The sequence below is a fragment of the Argopecten irradians genome, chromosome 13 (genome assembly GCF_041381155.1).
Source record: "Argopecten irradians isolate NY chromosome 13, Ai_NY, whole genome shotgun sequence".
NCBI lineage: Eukaryota > Metazoa > Mollusca > Bivalvia > Pectinida > Pectinidae > Argopecten > Argopecten irradians.
Genome location: NC_091146.1, coordinates 29,990,732 through 29,998,273, shown reverse-complemented (window position 1 = coordinate 29,998,273; position 7,542 = coordinate 29,990,732).

Here is a 7,542-nt window from a genome sequence, read left to right as displayed (position 1 = left end):
TTGGTAGTAATGTCGTTAATTGTCAGGTATGTTGACAAGTCAATTCGGTTACTATGAAATGAATGGGTCCGAAATGGTCTTTGAAACTAGCGTGTTCTGCATCTTAGCTTATATCTACACAACCCTACACATTCCATACTATCCGTACACAAACCCATTCATTCCAGCTTAACAACATCCATTTTGTACTCCTATCATACAGAATAGTCTATAGTATTGTTACCAAATGGAAATAGCATACATTCGTTGTGTATGCATGTCATTTTACTGGAATAATGAATGGGTTTGTGTACGGATAGTATGGAATGTGTATATAGGGATGCATACAATTTCATGTATATGTGTAGCTAAATCCGATGTGTATGCTACATGTATATGTATACACAGGTCTAACCGTTACATCTGTTTCATACTATCATTTAAAATAATTAGAACACTAATTTCTTTTGAGAAATATGTCATGTCCTGTCTTTTTTTTCAGATTGATTATTTACTGTAAGTCTATAAATGCAATTAGTTAAGTTATCATGATTCCTATCATATGTATAGTTTTAACATCGTTTTTTAAATTTATTTTTCAATGTTCTACTTTCAATGTTTCAGAAGACCACAACATCTAAACCAACTTCTTCACCTGATCCAACATCAACACCTAGCTATAGAAGTTCCTCCACTTTGTTGAAACCTACACATCCTAGGTTGCTAACTCCTGAATTAACCACAAAGCCTAGCACTGTAGAACAAGCAGTGTCAACTGTAGAACAAGCAGTGTCAACTGTAGAACAAGCAGAGTCAACTGTAGAACAAGCAGAGTCAACTGTAGAACAAGCAGTGTCAACTGTGACAGGTTCAGAACCAACAGTAACCACTACTACATTGGATACTATCACTGAAGCCTCCAAGCCACTCAAATATTACAATCACACTGTGACAACCCTCCTGTTGAGTATAGTTGGTAAGCTTTAATAATTAATCTGATAGAGTTTGTCTGTTTTATGTATTTGTTACATAAGACTTCTATTTTACATTAAATCTTAAATTTCTTAATTTTGTTTCTAATTCTCATTATAGGTGTGACCTGTTTCCTACTACTTTGTATTGGTTGGCTGTGTTGGAGAGGTAATTAATTCATTTTGATTTTTTTTTTTAGAATCTGTGGATTGGACATATGTTCTGCTCTTTGTGCTGTCTATACTAATCAGACAGTTATATAATCATCCTATAAATGATAATAGACATATTGAAAACAGAGAAGAAGGACATAATAGGGGCGCTAGAAATAGACATCAAGCTAATAGATACAACCTGAGAAGAAACCATAGGCATCACCATCAGTACAACTTGAGACCTCGGTAATTAATACACATATATTTACTTGGTAATGTAGCAGGATTGGACTGGGTCGATCAGATTGGACTGTTCCAATCCTGGTCTGGTCTCTACATTTTCTCCTCTCCTGATACAGTAATATTATATGATAAATTCTTTTTGTATCAGTGCAGGTTTTTCTCATAGTAAAGGGTGTGGACATTTCATTTGAGCTATCAATTCAGTGCTGTAAGCTTATATTTGAATGAAATATTGTTTGAACTAATTGAGATTTGTAAGAAACATATGAGGTAAATGATGCAATGTGTATTTTATTTTACAGCTAGAAGACGCAGGATGACTCTGGGAAGGATAGGTAGTGAAGAAAGTGTTGAAATTTACAACATTGGATCAGATTTGCCTGTAGTACTCCCAACAGGTTTGAAAAAAACAGATTGACAATTTATTTTTATTTTGCACAATGCCTTCAGTGACATTTGATATACTGTAAACATTCTAATAACTGGTCAGTTTCTAATAAAGACCCAACCCCTCCACTTTAGAAGCAAAAATTGGTCTATTTTACCCAATTCTCATATTTCAGTAACTCTTGATTGCTCTAACATTCATCTTATTAATAGGTTTGATATCATTTTTAACTTTTTGAATGTTTTTCTTCATTAAATGCCCAACCCGCTTCATTTTGGTTCTTAGTTTTACTGTTGTCACTAATAACCACCAACCCTCTACTTTCACGTTTGAACCTGTTCTAAAAAAAACGTCTAGATACTTACTGGTATTAGAATGTTTATGATATATAAATAACTTACAGGCTATATGCATGTGTGCAGTAAATTTGGACTTTGGTGCTGATTAGACATATTTGTAAAGTGGCTTGTGGCTTGTTTATAAAGTTGTGATATTCATGATATTATCTCAGGATAATAATTTGTGTTTGATTGATTGAACATGTTCATTTGTGGTTAATTATTGAATCAATACTCAGGAAGAGGACTTTACAAATACTGCTGCATATTTTACTGATTGTAATGATTGTTACAATTGTTTTATTTCAGGATAATAATTTGTGTTTGATTGATTAAAATACTCATTTGTTGTTATGGGTACTTATTAGAACATTTACAATATGTAGATAACATACAGGCTATATGTGTGTGCAGTAAGTTTGGACTTTGGTGCTGATTAGACATATTTGTAAAGTGGTTTGTGGCTTGTTTATAAAATTGTGATATTCATGATATTATCTCAGGATAATAATTTGTGTTTGATTGATTAAAATACTTATTTGTTGTTAATTATTGAATCAATACTCAGGAAGAGGACTTTACATATTTGTAAAGTGGCTTGTGGCTTGTTTATAAAGTTGTGATATTCATGATATTATCTCAGGATAATAATTTGTGTTTGATTGATTAAAATACTTATTTGTTGTTAATTATTGAATCAATACTCAGGAAGAGGACTTTACATATTTTTATACATTTTTTAATTTTTTTTTTTTAATTAATCATTTGCTAAATAAGCTAATAGTAATTTTAACTGTGATACTTATTGATTTTTCTCTTTCTTTCTATATATTTTTAAATTACATACATGTATATGATTATTACTTTTTTCCCAATCACAATTGTTGTTTCTAATCAAACTGTTCAGATTATATATGTATATATTTGTTTAATTTAATTTTTCTGTGATTTGTTTGGTAATTGTTTTACTAATGATAAAGTTCAGGGAGACTTTAATTTGATATATCATTCCTAGTTAGATAAATGCTGTTATATTTATACTGTGATAATTATTGTGATGTTCTAATAAATTCTCAGGAAGAGAATCTGTCTTATAGTGATTATTTACTGTTATAATGAAGACCATTTATTCTGGTATAAATTAAACATAAAGATATACATACCATTTGCTAAATCTGTAGAATTCTGAACCAGAATTTTGTTAGAAGATGATGCATATTGTCATGAAACAAATACTCTGTTACAGTCGCATAGATGAAACCTCCTTGACTTTCTAATTCTACTAAACTATCAATGGAAGTCCTTTCATTAATAACTTTCCTAAAACACAACCTTCTTATACAGGAATCTGGAAGAGGGAGCTCCAGGTTCATAATTTTATATCTTACTTATATACTAATATCATTCTATGCAACTGTATTTATTGTTAAGCTTGAATGTGGTATATGTTTCTTATAGACAATTCATACATCACTGTCCACATAGCTCTGAAGTAGATCAGATGTTTATATTATTTACACATGAATGAGCACAAAGAATCATAATGTCATGATCATTTAATAGAGTCTCACTGAGGTTACTATACCCAGAACCGGAAAGTGCATTGCTGATCAGGAAGATCCACCATTTTCTTTCAATACCGAAACCGGAAGTATCACCATTTTTTTTCCTCATCGGAACCGGAAGTATCGCCATTTTTTCGAACCGGAACCGGAAGTTCACCATGAACCGGAACCCGAAATCTGCCATTTTTTCATTATCCTCCATATCTAAAGATTATCCTCCGTATAAGAGGATAATGATAAGGAGCATTCCCCTTACTATCTACCTACTTTTCTTCGTACGAGTTTCAAACTGTATGGATCTCAATACAGCCCTCCAGGTGGCACAACATGGCGATGCTGCAGGATATCGTTACCACTATCCAGGGGCTGACACCAAACAACAATCCTCAGTTTTTGTCACAGGGAAAGGTGAAAATGCCAAGACAGAGAACAAGGAATTGGATGAAATCAATCATCAAATAAAAGCATTGACTGAGATAGTGAAAGCCAATTTAAATATTGGACCCAACCCTGAGATTTCTCAAACACCACCACACCATATGGTAAATACTGCCAATCCTGGTTCCTTTTCCTGCTATACCTGCGGTGGTCAAGGACATAGACAACGAGTTTGCCAATAGTCTGGACTGGTCAGTCCCAGCCAGGAATACAATGTCAGCTTTGTCACCAGTGGGGTCATGTGGCGACCCAATGCAGACAGATACAACGGCCGGCTCCCAATTTTGATGTGTCAAAACCACCTCCGCCTTTCATGACAGCTCCTCAGTCATTTTATTGTATGTTGCCTCATTCATGGAAATCTCCTATTGATGTATCTGATGCTGTAGAGGTTAAGGTTGTTGACTCAGGTAGCCATGATATATACACCCTAGGTTCGTCAACTATCAGAGTTAATTTACATTCAGGGGTGTCCAATATTTTTGTACAGGTACTTAAGCACACATCTCATCCTTTGCTGTTGGGAGTTGACTTTTTGAGAAAACATCAGATGGTTCTGAATTTTGGTACTAATGTTACTGGTTCATGTAAACTTAAGATTAGATGTAAACAGATATTAGAGATACAACCAAACTCTGAGTGTATTGTAAAATGTAAACTGCCAAAAGGTTCATCTGTGGGTATACAAGGCATTTGTACTGGTAAGAAAAAAAAATGACAAAGCCGGTCTATTGGTGGCCAAATCAGTTGTTACAGTTCATAAGCCTAATTCCGTCCCAGTGAAACTTTTAAATCCTAGTAAAGCTTTTGTTTACTTACCGAGAAATACTGGGCCCCACTCTTTCTCCTCCAGGGGGGTCAAAGCCAAAATTTATACGAATTCTGTTAACCCCAAGGATGTTTCTGGCCAAATTTGGTTACAATCCATGCAGAACTCTAAGACAAGTAGAATTTTTTAGGATTTACCTCTATTTCCCCTATTGGGCCCCGCCCTTCCTGCCCCCGGGGGGGTCAATGCCAAAATTTATACAAGTTCTGTTCCCCTTCCCCCAAGGATGTTTGTGGCCAAATTTGGTTACAATCCATGCAGAACTCTAGGACAAGTAGCGATTTATAGGATTTACCTCTATTACCCCTATTGGGCCCCGCCCCTCCTGCCCCCTGGGGGTCAGAGCCAAAATTTATACAAGTTCTGTTCCCCTTCCCCCAAGGATGTTTCTGGCCAAATTTGGTTACAATCCATGCAGAACTCTAGGACAAGTAGCGATTTATAGGATTTACCTCTATTACCCCTATTGGGCCCCGCCCCTCCTGCCCCCTGAGGGTCAGAGCCAAAATTTACACAAGTTCTGTTCCCCTTCCCCCAAGGATGTTTCTAGCCAAATTTGGTTACAATCCATGCAGAACTCTAGGACAAGTAGCGATTTATACGATTTACCTCTATTACCCCTATTGGGCCCCGCCCCTCCTGCCCCCATGGAGTCAGAGCCAAAATTTATACAAGTTCTGTTCCCCTTCCGCCAAGGATGTTTCTGGCCAAATTTGGTTACAATCCATGCAGAACTCTAGGACAAGTAGCGATTTATAGGATTTACCTCTATTACCCCTATTGGGCCCCGCCCCTCCTGCCCCCTGGGGGTCAGAGCCAAAATCTATACAAGTTCTGTTCCCCTTCCCCCAAGGATGTTTCTGGCCAAATTTGGTTACAATCCATGCAGAACTCTAGGACAAGTAGCGATTTATAGGATTTACCTCTATTACCCTATTGGGCCCCGCCCCTCCTGCCCCCTGGGGGTCAGAGCCAAAATTTATACAAGTTCTGTTCCCCTTCCCCCAAGGATGTTTCTGGCCAAATTTGGTTACAATCCATGCAGAACTCTAGGACAAGTAGCGATTTATAGGATTTACCTCTATTACCCCTATTGGGCCCCGCCCCTCCTGCCCCCTGGGGGTCAGAGCCAAAATCTATACAAGTTCTGTTCCCCTTCCCCCAAGGATGTTTCTGGCCAAATTTGGTTACAATCCATGCAGAACTCTAGGACAAGTAGCGATTTATAGGATTTACCTCTATTACCCCTATTGGGCCCCGCCCCTCCTGCCCCCTGGGGGTCAGAGCCAAAATTTATACAAGTTCTGTTCCCCTTCCCCCAAGGATGTTTCTGGCTAAATTTGGTTACAATCCATCCAGAACTCTATGACTAGTAGCGATTTAAAGGAAATGTTGACGGACGGACGACGGACGGACGGACGGACGGACGGACGACGGACGCCGCGCCATAACATAAGCTCACCGGCCCTTCGGGCCAGGTGAGCTATAAATAACTTTGTAACAACAAAATTCTAACTTTTGTCGGCGTTAAGAACTGTTTGAAATTTATTATAATGATGCATATTTGTAAACAAAAACCTTCCATACATATTCAGTGCTATTGTGGTTACATGTATTTACCGAGTTTTGTTTACTTTTTCGCCTGTGCAAGCTACACGTTAGTTTGATTTTTGGACACATTTGCCTTACACACCAGCAATGTGGGACGGAACACGTGGCTGGAAGTAAAAACCTAATACAACAGAAACTATGCCAATCTCGAACAAGTCCTTTGCCAAATCAAACGATGACGTTTTCCCGATAACAAATAACGTAAATAACGTAAATACACAATCAACACATGCCGGCATCCACAATTACGTTTCTGTCGTCGGCATGCTTTTTTACTTTCACTTTCTTCTCGCCATTTTGCCGTTTATGTCATTAAAAATACTAAGCCTCTGCAAAGTCTTCGAAGGGAAATATCCAGTGAAACGACTAGTCACAGCAATATGTTTATTTGCCATGTTTTATATATTTATACTTAACATTATTTTAGCATCAAATGTCAACCCGATATAAGTTTACCGATAAGACATAATCTTGTTTTGCGATGACATAGTGTGCAACCATTTCCGGTTAACGTACTTTCGGTTTTAAAATTTTATTTATTTGTATTATTCGGTCTTCCAGATTTAAATGGCGAGACATAATGTAACATAACAACTGACTATATAACTATATAACTGACTGTATATGCTTGTCATGGATAGATTAAGCAAACAATCGCAAGCCATATTTCCCAACATTCAGCAGAAAATGTTAAGCTCGTCGTCAAAATGACAGAACTGTGACAGGTGCGTTGTTGACATTTCCAATGGTGTACCACAGGTTATGATTGTGTTTTGAAGATGTAGGGAGTGGTATGTTCCTGATTTTCAATATATTAATCCAATAAATATATCAATACCATCATCGTTACTAGTTCAGAAAGTAGGATTATTGTTATTTGTTATAATTTCTTCACGCAATTTACCCTAAATGGCCTCATACGAACTATTCTTATGGAAACAACATGTCTGCCTCGTGAAGCCATTTTAGTGTCGCCTGCAACGCAAGGGCGACACTTAGGTATCACTATGTCTGTGTCGTGTCC